This window comes from Lytechinus variegatus, chromosome 1 (genome assembly GCF_018143015.1).
Source record: "Lytechinus variegatus isolate NC3 chromosome 1, Lvar_3.0, whole genome shotgun sequence".
Classification (NCBI taxonomy): domain Eukaryota; kingdom Metazoa; phylum Echinodermata; class Echinoidea; order Temnopleuroida; family Toxopneustidae; genus Lytechinus; species Lytechinus variegatus.
In genome coordinates this window covers 87,158,834-87,177,612 of record NC_054740.1, presented here as the reverse complement: position 1 = coordinate 87,177,612, position 18,779 = coordinate 87,158,834, and the positions used below count along the sequence as shown (strand labels likewise).

The window sequence follows — 18,779 nt, the reverse complement described above, 5'->3', positions numbered from 1 at the left end:
CTGATATAGGTACTAGAGACAAGAGAGATGGCTCCTTTTCATTTTAATTTATGAATCACCAAAAGCTTCGCGCTACGCGCGGGAGGGGGAGATTCCCCCTCCCTGCACCCACCCCCTAGGGAGCGCGCTTCGCGCGCTCTGTAAGTGTTGGCACGCTTCGCGTGCATTTACCGCCCCCTCCAAAAAGAAATCCTGGCTACGCGGTTGATGCCCAAGGAGTTAGTAGTTGTAGGAAAGGGGGAGGCAGACAAGATAAAATGAGGGTGGATATTCTACACAGCAAAAAAAAAAATAGCACATTGTTTAAGACTGTCATTCTAACAAAAAGTTGTTTGAATTTTATGTAATTTTTAAAACTTTTTAAACAACTTGTTTAAAAAGTTTTAACATTTTGTTGAAATTTTAATTCATGTTTGTTAGAGTGACAGACTTAGGCAACGTGCTTAAAATTTAAACAGTGTTTATACAGTGTAATGTTTTATTATAGTGCTCTTTTTATGCTGCTTTAATGTAGTTTGTCTTCATGATACTTCAAAACTAAGACAAAGGCAATTGTAAGGTGATAAAAACAAAATAATAACAAAAGTTTCTGTCTACCTACCTCAGAATTAGATGTAGAATGTATAAATCTATTTGTTTAATTTTGAACTTTTTCACTTCTTGATAGCCTAAATCTTATTGTTGTTCTTTTTTTTATCCTTGAGGACCATGACTTTAGTTATAAATTACCTATGAACTATCGTGATTTTAATGTACTTTTTCCAAAGCTTTAGACAGTCTTTAATGGACAATTTTGATCCGACAATTTGCGAGATGCCACTATCTATTTTTATGACCTTGTTTCGTGCTGGTTGAATATTAATTGACCATTTTGATATGTCTGTTTTGGAGGAAGGATGGTAGTTTAATCTATTTTATGAGATGGGTTTGATAAAATATCAGATCGTATATTTCCTGTGTGGTAAGCAAAATAGAATAATAAAAATCAATGCCTCCTGTACGTGTCATAAATTCCAATTCAATTTACGGTGTTGTGGTTAGTTTGGTTTTCAACTTGACTTAAGCTTCCAAAGGTTCAATTAATGCAATTCATTTTTGTGTTTGTACTCAGGTTTTTGCTTATTAAGAAAATGTATGAAGTTCTGTCTTTGATATAGAAGCATATGCTTCTATTTTGTGTATATCTAATGATCAATAATTTTCAAAGTTTTGATTCATTGACAGACAAATAAATGATTATTTTATGAAAATGTCAACTAAAATATTTTTCTTATGGTTAAATTTACAATTTCAATGTCTGATATGAGTATAATAAATGCATTTGTAATGAATTTAATAGGGCAAAAGTTCTTTTTGGCTTTCTAAATTTGTAAGAAAATTGTTTGAAAGGCCTTTATTTAGAAAAAAATATAAACATTATGAGAAAGGGGGCCAACTTTATTCATCTGTAAAATTCAATTTTCATAAAGAAACGAATTGGTATATTTATTTGATACTCAAACATGATTCACATTATTGAATCTTTACCAAGGAATAAGACAGGCTTTAGTGTCTACTTAAAATCTATAGAGTTCCTTGGAGTTAAATGGAGTGGGAGTGGTGTTATGGAATACATAACACAAATGAACAAAATAGTAATAAATCATCTTTCAACATTGGTATCTTTTATTTGAATTCATCTTGAAAATACCACATTTTCTTCAAATGTATTTTTTTGCTAGGATTGAAAGATAGTGATTACAGATGTTTGTATGTGTAAAGGGTGATGGGGAGAATAAGAATTGAGATCTAATTGATTTGGAATGAATAGCAATGTGTGGCATGATTGTATATGTTTGCCAAGTGATATATGTCAATCTCTTGAGGTTTGTCAAAGAAATTTTGATCCTGATTGAACAGACACTGTCTTGATGGCAGAAAGAGACAAAGACAAGAAAAATAAAGGAAAGGTCTGATAAATAATACACAATCGGAGAATGAGGAATGTAAATGTCAGAGAAATAACTTCCCTGATTACCTGTAGATGTTAAATAGGAAATAAACATTGGGTCCACAACATAACAGTTTAGCTAATTGTTTTCAATTTTCCGTTTGTTAAATTCTACTGAAATTTAATTACCATAATGTTTCTGGTTAAACATGATAATGGGGCTAGTTAAACCGTATAGTACAACGATTCTATGGATTGTTTGTTATGGTCCAATTGGCTAACAGTACTGACAGATGTTTGTCTAAAAGTTTCCATTTGACGGCGCCAGGACTAAGCCCTACTTCAAAGACCGGATGAGTGTGGAGTGAGTATGGATTATGAAGAAGAGGTTTGGATTTATTTATCTGTGGTCCTTAATGGACAACTCCAAGTGTAAATATGGGGACCATTGTTTCTATTGTGGAGTTTGAGTGGTAGGTCTTTAAAAAAAAATCAGAGACATGGGGAAAGGGGAGTGAATGAAAGAGAAAAGCTAACAAATAGTAAGGCATAAATGGCATGTCTACAGCACAGTTGCAACAGGTTAACTGATACAACTTTTTACAACCATGAGACACTGGCCTCACTCTCGGAAATGTGAACATCTTAAATGTCGCAAAGATTTTGGCAGGATAAAACAACCTATTGGCAGGACAAAATTTTAGCTACCGTAGAAAAGGGACAATATTTATCATATTTTCTTCCTCTGGACAGACATGAAATAATGAAACTACAAATAAAATTTGAATCAGGAATGGGAAAGTACAAAATGAAGTTTTGATTTAATTAACTTGTGTATTTTGTTATAATTTGTGAGGCTACCACTGTCCCTATACTTCACAGTGTATAATCAGCATAAATAGTGATAAAGCAGTGCATGGCCTTCAAAATGACCGAATCCTGGTTCAAAATTATGTCGTCACCAAACAATTGCCCCTGTGTTAGAATTGCTTCATCATTGTTGTGTATTAAAGAATTGATTCCCCATTACTGCAAAAACTTAAGAAAATGTGTTCCTTGGTTACTCACTAAACAAACACTCATGCTTTAGCACTCACATGAGCAAACAAGCTAGAAAATAATGTGCTTGAAATATGATGGATGTAAAAATACATTACTATCTATTTGGGGAAAATCATGAAAGTAATGCCAACTCAAAAGTGCATATATGGTCCATATGAGGCAAATAATAGCTTGTTTTCTTTCTACTTGTATAACTGCTCTGACTAAAATGAAACACATTGAGTAGTGATTCACATTTGATGATTGTGAAGTGAAACGCTTGTTGATCTAAAAGAAAAGATAAATGAACAGGAAGTGGACATTGAGGAATATGAATGGGTCCGTACATCTATCATGCCACCTTCCCCCCAAAAGTGAAACAAAACAAAAATGAAACAAATAAAACATAAAAGAAGAGTAGTGGACACCTTTACATAATGAATATGAAAAAAAACATATCTTTCTCTGAAACAAACAAAAAATGATGTAAGAGTGAACCTCGTTATTAAGTTAATATTTTTGTCCTTTTATTGAAAAAAATATAAAAAGAAAAGAAATAGAGAAGGAATGAACACCTCTCCATGATAATGTGAACAGGACCCATAATACATTATTTTTTTCTCGATGAATGTGAACAGGACCTTAGTACATCAGCCATCTATCCAGGACCCTTTCTAAAGGTGGTGTCACACCTTGGCGTTTTAGACAGCGTATGCCCGACGTATCAAAATTTCTCTAAAACGTCGGCATACGCTGAACTTTGATTTTTTTTCAACTCTGGGCGTATACTTAGCGTATTCATAACGAGTTCGACGTATACATAACGTATTAGTAACTTATATCGAACGCTTCGTTAATTTATAAGTAACGTATTCCAACGAATGCTTAGCGTATTGCTGGTGTACACAACTTATGCCCTACGATAGCCTAACTTACGCATAGCGCGCGGCAGCGTATTGCTGACGAACACGTGTCGTAGCCTATAAAAAGGCTGCCGCTCGACTATTCAAATCATAACCGCACGATACATCACCGTATCAACACCACCGCCATGCCGAAGAAAACTCCTGTGAACCCCACCTTTATATACCAATTCCTATAAACATGATAAACGTTGTCAATACGCCATTATACGGTAGCTGTAAGTTATAAACAGTAAGTTTTGTGGTCGTCCGGAGCACGTCTTCATACGTCAATATACATTGGAGTTAAGTTACACATACGTTCAAAGCATGTTACTCATAGGTTAAAAGTAAGTTTTAGGGTACGCTGGACATTATCTCGACGTACATCGACTTATGAGTAACTTACGAGTAACGTGTGTCAACGTGTATCAACGATCGCGTAACTTGCCTATAACTTATGGCCCGCGTATGCGGGACGTATGAGCCATACGCTGGCATACGTCGAAAAATTTTGTGCTTGCACAAAGTTTTCGATGACCTCGCCGTATGACGACGTATACCAGCGTGTTTTAGCGTACTCTTAACGTAAGCAAAACTTACCCGTAACGTATTCGACGTACGCCAGCGTATTCGCCAAATTCCTCATACGTCGGGCATACGCTGTCTAAAACGCCAAGGTGTGACAGCGCCTTTACCTGGGTCCTTCTCCTCATAACAACATGACACATCGGTTCCTGGCCTAGATACTAGAATCCTCATCACTCTTCACCTTATTAACATCACCCCCTACACACCAAAACATGACTCTATCTTCAAAATCGCACTATTTTTGAAAAACACATTGCCGGTTTGTGTGATTTACTAATTTGCAGGAACACTGCGACTTGCGTGCGAACATTTAGTGACTTGAGATGCCTTGTGATATGGTTAAGGAAATTATATCCCTGGATAGGCTACTATTTAGGGCTAAAAGGTGTGTATTTTTAGATTTTTTTTAGCATATCATGTCATGAAACTATGTTATTGGTGATTTCATAAACTTATAAGCTTATTAGCAAGGTGAATGTATAGACAGGCTCTTTTTTTAGACCTTAACCAGTCAGAGAAAGAAATGCAATGAAGTGCAACTCCATAAATCTAACGCAACTTTGACTTTCAACCATTTAAAAGTGTGCATTTAGGACTTGCGCTTGATTTTTTGAGTTGTGTTCTCAATGCAATCCATTCTGCAACATTCTGTTTGCAGTAAAGCAACAGCCCCAGTCAAATATATTGCTGTACACATGCATGACCAAATTATTTCCAAACACCCCCTAAACAAGATTTTCTCTGTGTGCAAAATAATCCCCTCAGTTTTTCTTGGGCTTCATTTACACATTTTGACCCCTAAAAAAGTTGTCACGGGGAATATGACCCCTAAAAAAAGCTTTGGAAAAAAATACCCTTAATACGTCTGACCTCCAATTGACCATTGACCAGTCTTTCAAAACCCCCCTTTTTAAAAAAAAATCTGTATTTTTGATACCCATAACGAGTGCACGTGTGGCCTGCGTCCAAAACTGAAAAAAAAACACCCCTTTAAACATGTTTTTGGGTCAGTGTATTTGATGGCCCCCTTGGGCAGCAGCCCCTGTCAATTTGTTCTTGTCTCAAAAATGATTGGAAAATGAACCATGCCATATTATAGTTGGGTAACAATCACAATGATATTGAATCATCAAAATAATGAGAAAAGATAATTTCCATTTAATGCTACTTCATACCAGCATTTTTTTTTATTGGTATAGGAGTCTATTCACTGCACATATTCATCAATGAGTGTGGATGGAAATATAAAGAATATGAAAAAAATATTTTATTGTTTTGAGCAGTGTAGGCAATATTACATGAGGGCAACAGGTGATTTTGCCCGTATCACAGCCTATCTCACCCCTTCCATCTTTTCTAGAGTCTCCTTAAGATCTGTCACAAACAATATTCAAGAAATTTTGAAAATCAATGTTCTACATATGACAGAATAATGATATCTTGCATTAAGTGCATTATTATGCATTTTGCAATAAATTGTCCTTGAAATGAAATATATAACCAAAAAAATTCAGTAATGGCCCTAAATTGACAGGAAAGATAGTCCCTAAAAGTAAGAATGATTTCTTACCCTGGTTTTAAGTAACAATTTAAATCAAAATTTGACATTCAGACAAGCTTTTGTAACCTGACATATCTACTCCAGAAATTGAATTAAAATGAATTGTTTATTTACTTTTATTGAAAGGGTTTTGATTATAAAAAATGTCTTATGCAAATCCATTTATCTGCTGTAGAGCCAAACAGGTTTTATACTGACAGCATCATGCAGAACTTACACCATTTTATTCTACTCCTTGAACATCCATGAGTTTTATCAAATTGGTTCTGAAATTTGCACTTTCGTGTTTCCTAAAATACTAATTCTAAATTTGTTGACTTGTATATTTCCTTATTACATATACTCTCATGACATTTTTATATGATACGGAAGACCTTGTATGTTCTTGACAGATAGACTAATTACATTAAAACTATTTTGAATGTCAAGAATAATCATGGATATTGTCAGTTATTTTCAAAATCTTTCACATAGTTAATCCATTTCTTCTTTCTTCATGAATTTTTCACAAAAATACACTGACCCATGTTCAGAAAAATAGAGAAATGGAATACAAATTTATATACTATTTTATGTTAAATGTTTTCAGATCTTTGGCCTTTTACAAGTATCCCAGATTATTTAGTAAAGATATCACATGCCATTATTTTTTAAAATACATTTCACATTTTTATCATGATAAATACTTACTGCTCTTTGCCATGCATATAAAGTAGTATCTTTTCAGCAAAAATATTGGTGTTAAAAGTTAACATACACCAAGTCAGTTGATATAGGACAACAACAAGCATTTTACAATGGTGTTAAAATTATGGTGTTCAACTGCCTTTGGTGTTATTTTGTATGTTATATTGACACTATTTGGTGTAATTATATTTCAAATTCCATTTCCTCTTTGTATTTTTAATGCAGTCCTCTCATAACACCATGGTAGGTCCATGATATCACCAACTGGTTCTGATCCAAACACCTTTATCAGTTTTAACAGTGTTGATTTTTGACATTTTCTCAGTGTCACTTTTTTGGGGGGGGAAGGGGGGGGGGGGGTGATGGTCAGTAGCAAGACAATTGCAATACTAAATTGTTATGAAGTTTATTTCTATATCAATATATCTGATAGATATTGATCAAGCAAGAGGCAAAATACAAGGTCTGTGATTATTTTTCTTTATGACAATGAGACAGAGTCCGTGATAAAGATTCACACAGTTTGAAAACCTTCACATATCCAAAACCCAGAATTGAATCAATGCTTTAAAATGACCGATTTGTATGAAAATTGAAGTCACTGAAACCATTGTTTAGTAATATTATTGCATGATTGGATTTTATAACAAGTCATTGTTATAGTAAGGATTTGATTCTGGAAAAAGCCAGAAGTATAAATATTTTTGCAAAATTGCCTGAGTGAGTGATTTGATTCTGGAAAAGGCCAAAAGTAGAAATATTTTCTCCAAATCATCCTACTTCACAATGATATCACTCATGGTTTAGATTGCATTTACGCATAAACACAATTATCACATTTACGTTGGAAATGAAAGAGGAAATCATTTTAAATGGATACTTCTGCATTAATAGATTACCATCTTTATTAGATCAATGCAAAAAATGTTGATAATGCAGAAAAGCCCATAACTTGCAAGTTCACTGGTTTAATATAAAACATCACCCCAAAACAAATAAAGATATGAGATGCCACTTTCCCTTTATGGCATTGTATTTGGACTGTGTTGTTTTAAGGAAATTGAGATATGAAGAAATATCTGTTAAATAGAATGATAAAGTTTATACTTTCGTAAAGACATTTACATCTCTTTCATAGAGAAATTAGACCTGCCTTGGTCATGTCAGTGGGCCTGAAGAAGCTCTTGCCCAGTTTTTTTTTTTTTTTTTTTTTGGGGGGGGGTGAGAGGACTGTACCAAACATTTTCACCATGCAGTATTCAGTTCAAGGTGTTGGTTTAAACACTAAATGGTGCTAATTTGTTTGTTCAACTCTGTTTGGTGTTATATTCAAACTCCATATTGCATGTTTAACCTGCAGGTGAAGTCCTACAACACTGATTGGTGTACATTATTTAATTTAACACCATAGTGTTAAATTTAGTGCTTTCACATCAAGGCTGAGACAGGCCCAGGTCAGACATGGATATATAATGTATATTGTTGAAAATAATAACAAATGGGTAGATCACTGTAATAAATGCTTCAGTAATTCTCACTTCAGTGCGTGAAACAGGATTTGGAATGAAATATGTTTTTTTGCGATAAAGATCTTATTTTTTTCTGTTTATTCATCCTCTTGATGCCTCATCTGTGCTGAAATGTACCTTGGGAATAAATGTGACAAAAACATATTGACATACAAAATTGTGTTACTATAATCAGGAAGGACTCTGCTTTAATGGAAATGTACATTCATGTGCAACAAACACTGTCATGTGAGATGAGGTCATTCATGTGGAATATTAATGGGGTGGGGTGGTGGTTGGAGCAGCTGATAGAGGAAAGGGAGAAAATGCGCTGTAATAAGAATGGTGAGAAGTAAGTATAAAATATCTTGTTGAAATATACATTTTAAAACTTACAAACAAAATGCATGATTTATATAAAAGTTGCATTCCATATAATTTGCTCATGTCTTCATTTTGGTATATAAAAACATGTCTTGATTATGGAATGGGACAAAAATTCCAAGATATGCTCTTTGTCAATAACTTTTTTGACAGAGTTATTGAGAGACGAATGTCCAAAGGGCTTTTTAAAAATGAAATTATGATAACAGAATCTTTTCAGTTGTAAATTTCACATTTTCACAATGAATCAGGAGATGAAAATAATTTATTGGTCAAAGTAGTTTGTAAGACTGGAATGTTAGAACATTTATTTATTTCATATGTAAATTATTGAATCAGAATTGATCATTATTAGTAAAAAAAAGTATATTTAGAATTGAAAATATAATTAAGATAAATGAGAAGTTTAACTCTTTTATATTTCTATCACTTTAAAACATCTCCCAATTTTGCAGGTATGATAAATGTTTACAGTAATTATAAAGTTATAGTGAAATTAAAAGAAAATATTTGTTTCACTACTTGTTTACCAATATCTGCCCCATGCGGCAATGATCCCCTAAATGCCTACCTGACAGGAACTTTGAGTAAAATGGCATGAAGGCATTGCATATCCATGATCAATTGAGGTTTAAAAGTTAATCCAGTTTTTCCTAGTAGAAGATCATAATCTTGATCCACGTATAAATACGCTATCCCAGATTACTTTAATCCACATCATTCTTTACTGTCTTCTCCCATACCTGTTCCACAGGATAGTCTGATCATAAGCTATCTGAGATTGTTTTTCATGAGGAAAATATGTTATGATGATGTGAATGAAGGGGATGTTCACTTTTTTTTATCAAGTTCGTTTTGTTAAAAGAAGAAAAATGATAGAAACATGTCAATACAAAATCCATCAAAGCATTTAAATATTGTAACAATATCAGGTGAGCCACAGCTCTGTCATACATATTATGTCATAAAATATTATTCATTAATATATCTGTTTATGATAATAAAGCTTTTTTTTTCTTTGAAGGTATGGAACAATGTGCAAAATGAGCAAACAGGTCAAATCATTTTTATATTTCTGAGAAAATGGTACTGAATGTAACTTTTACATGACACATTTTGCGGAAGCTATTTGAAGGTGATGTGATGCAACAGAAGTGTAACTTTAAAAAGCTGGAACTCTATTATTTATGGATTTTATCAAACCTTCATCAATATGTACTCTGCATTCGCTGCAACTTTAAAAAACCAACTTGACTGAAAAAGCAAAACACTTGATTTCCATAATAGACATCCTTTTAATATAGTTTTGACTAACATAGCATATTATTGAGATATTTAAAAAGATGGTTTTAAGAAATTAACATTCATTATAACATATTTGTAACTATATAAACGTACTGTAACTCATCCAGAGTACAGTATCACAAAGTTATAGGGTGAAGAAATGCCCTTTTTACACAGGATTTTCTTAACCCCGGACTATCGCTAACCCCGTACTATCCTTAACCCCATACTATTTTTTTTCCTTTTCACACATGCCAAATTGTTATTGCTAACCCCGGATAAGGAATGCTTGCTTTTTACACACGAAACTCGCTAACCCCGGACTAATGGTTTTTGTCGATCATTCGTAGTACAAGTGCTTCACTATAACACTTTTTACACACGCTACAATTTCCTTAACCCCGTACTATAGGTTGGGCCAAATTGCCATTTAGCCCCACCTATAGTACGGGGTTAAGCTTAGCCCACTTTCGTTTTACACATGCGATCTTAACCCCGTACTATTGCTCTTAGCACCGCAATTGGTGGGATAACCCTGCTTTTTTGCAGGGCCAAATAATCCCGTACTATAGGTGGGGTTATTAGCCCACTTTGCAAAAATGCTGTGTAAAACGAAAGTGGGCTAAGCTTAACCCCGTACTATAGGTGGGGCTAAATGGCAATTTGGCCCCACCTATAGTACGGGCTTAAGGAAATTGTAGCGTGTGTAAAAAGTGTAAAAGTTACTATTACCGTGTTTACACAGTGACACGGCTCGGGGGTTTGACACGCGAGCCGTGCTCAACACGGCAATTTTATGCTGTGTAAACGCGATCAGTGTGATCCGCGAGCCGTGTCGAACACGGCTTTTTTGATCCGCCAAAATCGTAGGTTTCAACCCACGAGCCGAGTCAGACTCGGCAATTTTTTCGTGTGTAAACAGAAAGCCGTGTCGAACTCTCTTGAACAGGTCACTGCGCGCGCTTTCACTTTTGGCATTGTTGTTGTTCGCACGGACAAGATTCGATTCCGGCGGTGAATTTCCCGCGTTTAATTTGCGACGTCATAATTCTTCTTCCGTTCGAGATCCGCGAGCCGTGTTGAACTCGCCTTTTTATATGTACGTATAAACGCGATCTCTGATCCCTTCTTCGCAGTGTTCAACCCGGCTCGCGGATTCAACACCCGAGCCGAGTCAATGTGTAAACTCGGTATATATGATCTTGAAGTAAGTCTATCACTAACCAGGTCCCTGGGAAGACCTGTTTTGAGGGGGAAGAGTTCACCTTTAGCCAGCGGGTGTCTAGGATCATGACTCTTCCTCACTGACAGACGTTTGTAAAAAGAATGTGAGTGACTATACCCTATCAAAACAAAACTTCTCATTTATGCCAAAAGATGTGTTTCTAAAATCCACAGGTTCAAATGTCAATTTACTGGTGAGAGAGATTTTCCTCTGATTTTATAATAAACAAGCATAGAGATCTTGTATGGAGAGTAAACAAGAGATGGGGAAGATAACATTCCTTGTTGGATCATGAACTTGAGTAAACTGTCACTCAAAACATGTCTTGGTCACTTTTGGAACAGCAGTTCTGTATAGATCAAAACAATAGTTTTGACTTTCGGCCATGGAGTTTAAGCTTTGAAACCTGTCTATAAGTTTTGTACTTAAATTCATTGATGCAAATGTTAATAGATTATTATTCTAGAATCTTAAGAATAGAAAATCTTCACTTGAAGAAATACGAAAAAAAATCAAATTTGAAAGTGGTAGATACACATGATCATAATAATGGAGGAAGATCCATAGTGTTGGGAAGGGAATAAAACGATGAAGACAGTTGGAAATATGGATTGAGGTTATAAAACGAACGATCGGTAAAAAGTGGGATAAAATTAACATGCGATAATGGCGGGATAAAGATGGAAAGAAAAGTTTGAAACTACATGATTTTGAACAAAAACAATCTGCCTGACAATGACTCAACAGATCTTCGCAGAATATTGCATTACACCTCTGGCTTCAGAAGCTGGGTTCACAGTCATACAAACAAAGCACTGAACTCAAATTAGATTTGAGTTGGGGAAGAGAAGGGGGAAATATGATCACGTAATCTTCAACAAGCTTTGACTAGATAGAAATTTAGGGGGAGGGGAAGATCATATCATTTAGAAAAAGTCCGCCCCAAACGAGCGTTTCCTGTGATGCGACGCAAGGAGATAATGCTTGATTGAGAATCTGTAGCAGGGAAAATGGACAGATGCATCTTCTCTTTCTTCATTTAAGGTTAGGAAATGGACAATTACTATCTCCTTGATGAAATATTTGTTATCTGTCTTAGAAATTCTGTTTGTCTATACTGAGCATAATTTGTAAAGCAGATTGAAAAACATTGAGCATTATGTATTACTTACTCTCCTAACCATAATGCTTATAATTCTCAGCTTAATTGTCTCTGCTCAGTATTTCATGTATCAACTTTTCTTCATATTTTTTTTCATTTCTGTATATTATATTTTTGTGTTTTGCCTTACATTGTAACTTGTTGAATTTTGGAATGAAAAAGAATAAATGCCATCAATCAATTAATATTTGTTAAATTGTTTTTCTTAAGCATTAACAGGTTTTTATTATCTGATAATTCAAGAGGAGGTTTATAGACTTTCTACATAGGTTTTAAAATTCCAATACCCTTTATCAAATGTGCACCTTTTTTTGTTGTACTATTCAATCAGGAATTTCAAATGCAAGTATTCCAATTCAAACAAAAAACAGTAATCATGTAATCTGATTGTGATAGAATGCAAATGTAATAATAATTGAAGGGCATAGTAATCAATCTGATGATTATAGCCCTTGCATACCATTACATATACTTAGCTACATGTTTGAGACACAAACACCTGTAAGTGCTTTCTTGTAGTACTGTAAGCTACAGATGAAATAATTTGATTAATACAAATACAGAATTTTTTATTAAATGTGGAATACTTTCATTTGGTAAAAACATTTTTTTTGCATTTTGGAAATAGGAAAATCATAACATATCACTTTTTGGTAGTTAATTCTTTAAAAATGGAATCCCTGTTATAGAGATGACGAAAAAGTGCTTGAGGGATGCTGAAAATTGTAACTAACCATGTTTGTTACTACTCTAGGGAGAATGAACCAAATAGCCAGGAAATAGGAGCTAACACCAAGTCTAACCATGAAGCGTCAGAAAAAATTAAACACATGCAGAGAGTCAAACCGCAAGATTGGACGAGATGGGGGGAAAAGGGTGAGGAAAGGGGCAAAAAGGGCATCTGGAAGTCTCAAACCATCCCTCGCAACTCAACTAGCAGTAATTGCATGAACTGATGAATATTAAGAAGGTCGTATGCAGAATTTTTTCTGGGGGGGGGCAGGACGTGTGAAAAATTTTGAAGAAAATTGAAAGCAAGGGAGCGATTCAACTGAGCTTGTCATTGGAGTGCTTTTGCAGTTTTCAAAGTTAAATCGAAGGATTTGGGTGAATTTTGTGACAATTTTAAGTAAAAAGATGTAGTTTTTCCAGATTTTCTAGGAGGGGCAACTGCCACACCTGCCCCTCCCCCTTGCTGCACAGGTTTATTTCGAATTCATCTATTACATATTCATCCAATTGCCATCTTGTCTACTATCATGTGGTCTACCAACACTTCGACCACTATCCACATGGTCTAATTGCCAATCCGTGCACTCGCCATTTCATCTATATGTAATAACCAGTTGGTCCAATAACCATATACCATTTGGTCTATTGTTAATTGTGCAAAATGAATGAAAATGAATTGGATATGAGACCAACTGATTATGAGACAAAATGGTCATAGACAAAATAGTGATTAGAAGAAGTGATTGATTGGACCAAATGGTTGTTCGATGATATGTAAATGGGCGGAATGGCATTAGACTAACTGAAATTAGACCATGTGGTGAGTGGACGAGTTGGCAGTAGACAAATTGGCAATTTACCGCTGCATACAGCCATGAATATGAGTGGATAGAACTGACTTCTGAATAGAGTCCCAGCATGGTAAATCTCAGACATTTCTCTGCAGATATTGGGAGAACTGTTGATTTCGCTGTCAATATTATTAATCTTTCCTCTAATTTATAGTTAGGTATTTATAACTTTGACCCTAATCCACACAAAATGAAAAATAAGGCCAACATGTATAATCTTGACCAGAGGTGTGTTAGTGGATAAGTCTCTGGATGTCTGATCATCAAGTCCAGGGTTTGGCTCCAATACCTCAGCACTAACATCCTTTGACAAAGTCTATTGGAGTGATGCAAGAAACTTGCGATCAATTGCAAGTCTATTTTCGTTCCGGAAATCAAGCATATGCCATGCAATTAATTTGCAAATTTGCGATTGATTGCTAATCTGCTCCATAAAACAATCTGATTTGCTGTAGCTAAAAGTGATCAATCAATTGTAAAATTGCAAAAGAATATTTGCGATTGATTGCAAATATTTTCTTGCAACACCCCCTTAATCTGAATTTGCTACTTTCCAATGGGTGCCTTATCACTGGCTCATGCTAGTCCCCGAGTATTAATATTGCCATCATTTATAAACATTTGTAGGCCTATTATGTTGCAGCATATACAAGGTATAGTCATAATTTTATGTATCTTTAACCCCTGTATCCTGAAAGGTGCATTGTGTTACTACTGGTTAATTAATACCCCAAAAGAATACAGTATTATTCAGATCAAACCTTGTCTGTCATTTCCATTTTCTGTTTCAAAATCAGAATCAACTTGTGCAGGGATTATGATAAAATCTTGCATTTTCATCATGAGACGAGATATTATTCCTAACTTTGACCATGGAGTTGTAGCTCTATGGTTGACAACAGTAATATCAAATCAAATATCCTGATGATTTGTTAGCCCATGAGAAGGGCATTAAAGGGAATACCTTAAACCTTTCTGAAATTCCCTGCCCTAATATGCCCATTAGCTGGGATTACTTGCTGGTCTGATCACAGATACAAGATCAAAGGATTGCAAAGAGTCCAAAGCCAGGTGTAAAAGAAGATCTACATATCCAACCATGTTTCATTCTGAATACCCTTGTTCTACATTTATCCCAAAATACTTATAATGATAAAAACTCATATTGCAAGTGGCTTTAAAAGTTGCATTTAATGTAAAATCTGCCTTCAAGGTCATTATTTCAATTAAGTTGCACAAAGAACTTAGAGCACAGTTTCATTACATGCTAAAAAGGAATGATATTTTGTGTAAATTGATCTCATTAAAATTTTGATTAGCATTGGAATTTTGTAACCTTGGGTTGAACCCCTGGGAGTGGATGACTTTTTTTTCTTCAAAAGTCTGGAATTAGGCCTAGTTATATGGACACTAAGAAATGCGATATAGATTTTGGTTTGCCATTAAATGTTGATATCAATTTCAAAGAGCAGGGAGTTTATGAATATGATGGGTTTATAGGGTGATGATGTGCCTCAGTGTCATTGTCCTTTGACTTTGAAAATAAATAATCTACTCCCATTTTTTGTATGTAATGGCTAATTAGATGAGTAATAATCGTGTTGATGCTGATGATACCTCAATTGACACTATGTGGAAAGTTTTCTTGACTTTTATACATCCATTCTTTTCATAATTCTATATAAGATGATGCAAAACACCCTTTATAGTATTAGAAGATAATTCAAAAGATATATATGAGGAAAAAACTAAAATAAGAAGAGTAAACAGAGTATTAACCCATGGGAAATAAATAGAAATTAACATACAGAATTAAGGACAAGAAAAGGGAAGGAGCAGTTGGTCTATATGGTGAGAAGAGTGAGTTTATAGTGGGGGGGATAGATAGGGAGAAAGAGAGAAAGATGGAGAATGAGAGGGACAGAATGAAATGGAACTGTAGGGGAAATGGGCAGGGTGGAGCGAGGAGAGATAGAGGGTGGGGGAAGGGCAAAGAAGTAGGCCCAAAATATAAAAAGAAAAAATACAGAAAATGAAGATGAGGGGGGAGGAAAGAGAGAAAATAAAACATAAGAGATTGACAGAGAGAGAGAGAGAGAGAATGGGAGAAATTTGAAAAGAAAAGCTAAGAAAAAAAAAGAATTGAAGGGTTTGCTGGTATTTGTTAAGCTTAGGTTAGTAAGCCATGGGGTCAATGTTGGGTTGACACTGTATTATCAGTAAATCTTATCTTATTGTATTTGTGGGTCTATCTAAATATTTACTTGAATAGAATTGTTTGTCAGAAAAGGTTAACAGTTTGATCCAGTTTGAAAAAAAAGAGATCCCTATATTCCCTCCCATTTTTGCATTGTCCCTTAATTTGTCATTCATTCAAGAAAAGCCATTTTTGAAAATACCAAGGAAATAGCATTCATGAATGGCTGTTTTGATTGTTTTTCCAACAAGGACTTATTATTTTGACTTATCCTGATTAAAAGAAAATAAAATGAAGAAAATGCCCATCACTGAGATAGAGATGAGGGTGTGTATGTGGGGTGGGCAATAAAGATAATAAGAGAAGTGGTATGAGAGCTACTTCTACTTAAGTGTTTACTTGTAAAGATGAATAAGAAAGAAAAAAATAGAAAATGTTCATTTGTTTGGGGATGATGCAATTGAATAAGAAAAGAGGGGAATGTTTAGCCAAGCATGTATCTTAAAAAATAAACAATACCTACCACTTTACTTTCTGATGTTTGTGATGTAATCACTTCAACAACAATGAAAGCAAGGTCATGTGGTTGGTTGGTAGTTTTCTAGGATCAGCCAATCAAATGCTGTGTTTCCAAGGCCACACCCCCATCCTCCCTTCAACCACACACAATCAGTTGTATTGAGAGTACACATTGATTTGGGGGAATGTGCTGTGTGTGTGTTCGTAGTTTGCACTCAGCTACACAAACACAGTTTGCAAGTGGACACCAAACCATGCGCCTGTATTTTGTCTTTGCAGAAATAATCATTTAAATTTTACATTTTTATCCATAGTGTGCTGTGTTTTTGTTTTTTATCTCTTATAATCTGATTGTTGAAGAGAATAGTACAAGATTCAGATCAGGAGTTGGACCACAGGCATTCTATTCCATCTTGGATCAAATATCATTACACTAAGTTGGACTATTATTTTGGATCCTAGAAGCTGGAGCTGTCATCAATGACACTTTATCTGGTGAGCATATCTTCATCTAATATTAGTATCAGCCTAAACTCAACATTTGTAGTTTGTTACATTGCATGTCTATCAACAGTTCATTCAACATGGGATACTAAAGATATTTTGTTTAATTATGTACACTTATTTCAAGAATATCTGAGTGGAAATTGATGATCTATTACTAGATTTGATGATGCATTACTAGTCTGTAAATAGTAATTATTCATATTTTGTATTAAAAGCAAATCGATTTTAATGTTGATGATCTGTGAATGATAGTTTAATTTAAGAATGAAATGGTTTGTAGCATCCAATAGGATTTGAGATCTGTCATTTTGTTTTGTGTGACCATAGAATAATTTTTTTAGAAAGGGACTGTGACTTTTTTAGATTTGATATTAATAATATATAAAGAATATATCCAAACTACCGCTTCTGAATAAGCTTCCTGCCATATATCTGCAGACCTGTTCTAAAATCTTTGATCAAATGAAAAGCAGACCCCAAACTAAAGGGAAATTTATCATTTATGAAAAATGATTATATAGACAAGTAGGGCAATGATTTATTTTGAGCTTGAGGGGCAGATTTATATGAAAAAATGTGGTTATGTATCTTTATTTGTATAGATCCTTTATTCTGCAGTTCAAGAAATGTTAGGTCTAAATAATGCATCTCTGTTGTATCAGACAGATGTAGATTAATGAGCATTCATTTGATTTGTGATTAGTTCCTCATTGCAGAAGAATGCTCTCAGTATAAATGAATAGTGCATAGATCATTCACAATAATGATAAAAAGTAACAAACTATCCAGTGTCTGAGATAACGGGTGCAGACATGTCCCCCTTTGAGCCCATTTTTGACAGGTGAACACTGAAGCCGGAAACCTTGGAATAATCGCTTGGTATTTAGAGATCATCTTTTATTGTTGTTAGTGTGGTATAGGTTGAAGTTTGAATAGGAATCCTGTTGGCTGTGGAATATATATCATCAGAGAGAAAACTAGTTTATGAATGCAGATTGATTTGTATGATGCTCAATTACAGGAGGTAGTTAATGAAATGAAGTTCAATATGGATTTCTGAAATTTTATGTATTTTTAACTGGAAGGAAAAAAATAGTGGTAAAGGCTGAAAACAAATTATATCATATTTATAAAGGACATTAGAGTTTCACATTTTATTTGATTTAGTGGAGTACTTACCTTTACCAATGAGAAAATTTAATATGAATTTCTGCAATGTAGAAGAAAGAACTGGAAGAAAAATGTGAAGTACAGATAAAGTATCAAAATGACTAGATTTTAATTTCTCTTTGGTTTAATGCAAGCTCTACCTGGATGGATTCTTATAAGTTCATTGACCCTCATCTCCTTACTGAATCCCACATCTCTTTTTGTTGTAATGTACCACAGGTCAATACAACATGATTCACACCCCTTTGATACAAGACTGTGATAAAAATCAATATTATCTTGTCTGAACAGTAATTGCCTTGGTTGAACAAATCCACCATTGTGAAGGAGTGAAGGAGAAGAAGTAATTTCCAAAGACTTGACAACCTCTAGGTTGACAATTGTACACACATAATTTGCATCATTATAAATATGTGCCTAAAACACTTGAGATGATTTGGCAAAAGGCCTACATGTACATCATTGAATTATTCTACATTAGTATTTTTTTTGGGGGGAGGATATCAGATCATAATTTGCTATGTAAGA

General features: G+C 34.5%; 1 protein-coding gene across 1 annotated transcript in view; it reads left to right on the top strand.

The window, feature by feature from the left end:
* The first annotated feature begins 16,751 nt into the window (after positions 1 to 16,751).
* Positions 16,752 to 18,779, top strand: part of LOC121426623 (solute carrier organic anion transporter family member 4A1-like) — an 87,267-nt gene continuing 85,239 nt past the window's right edge. Inside the window, exon 1 of the mRNA XM_041622986.1 lies at positions 16,752 to 17,069. The gene's annotated coding sequence lies outside the window, so the exon portion shown is untranslated. The remainder of the gene's footprint in view (positions 17,070 to 18,779) is intronic.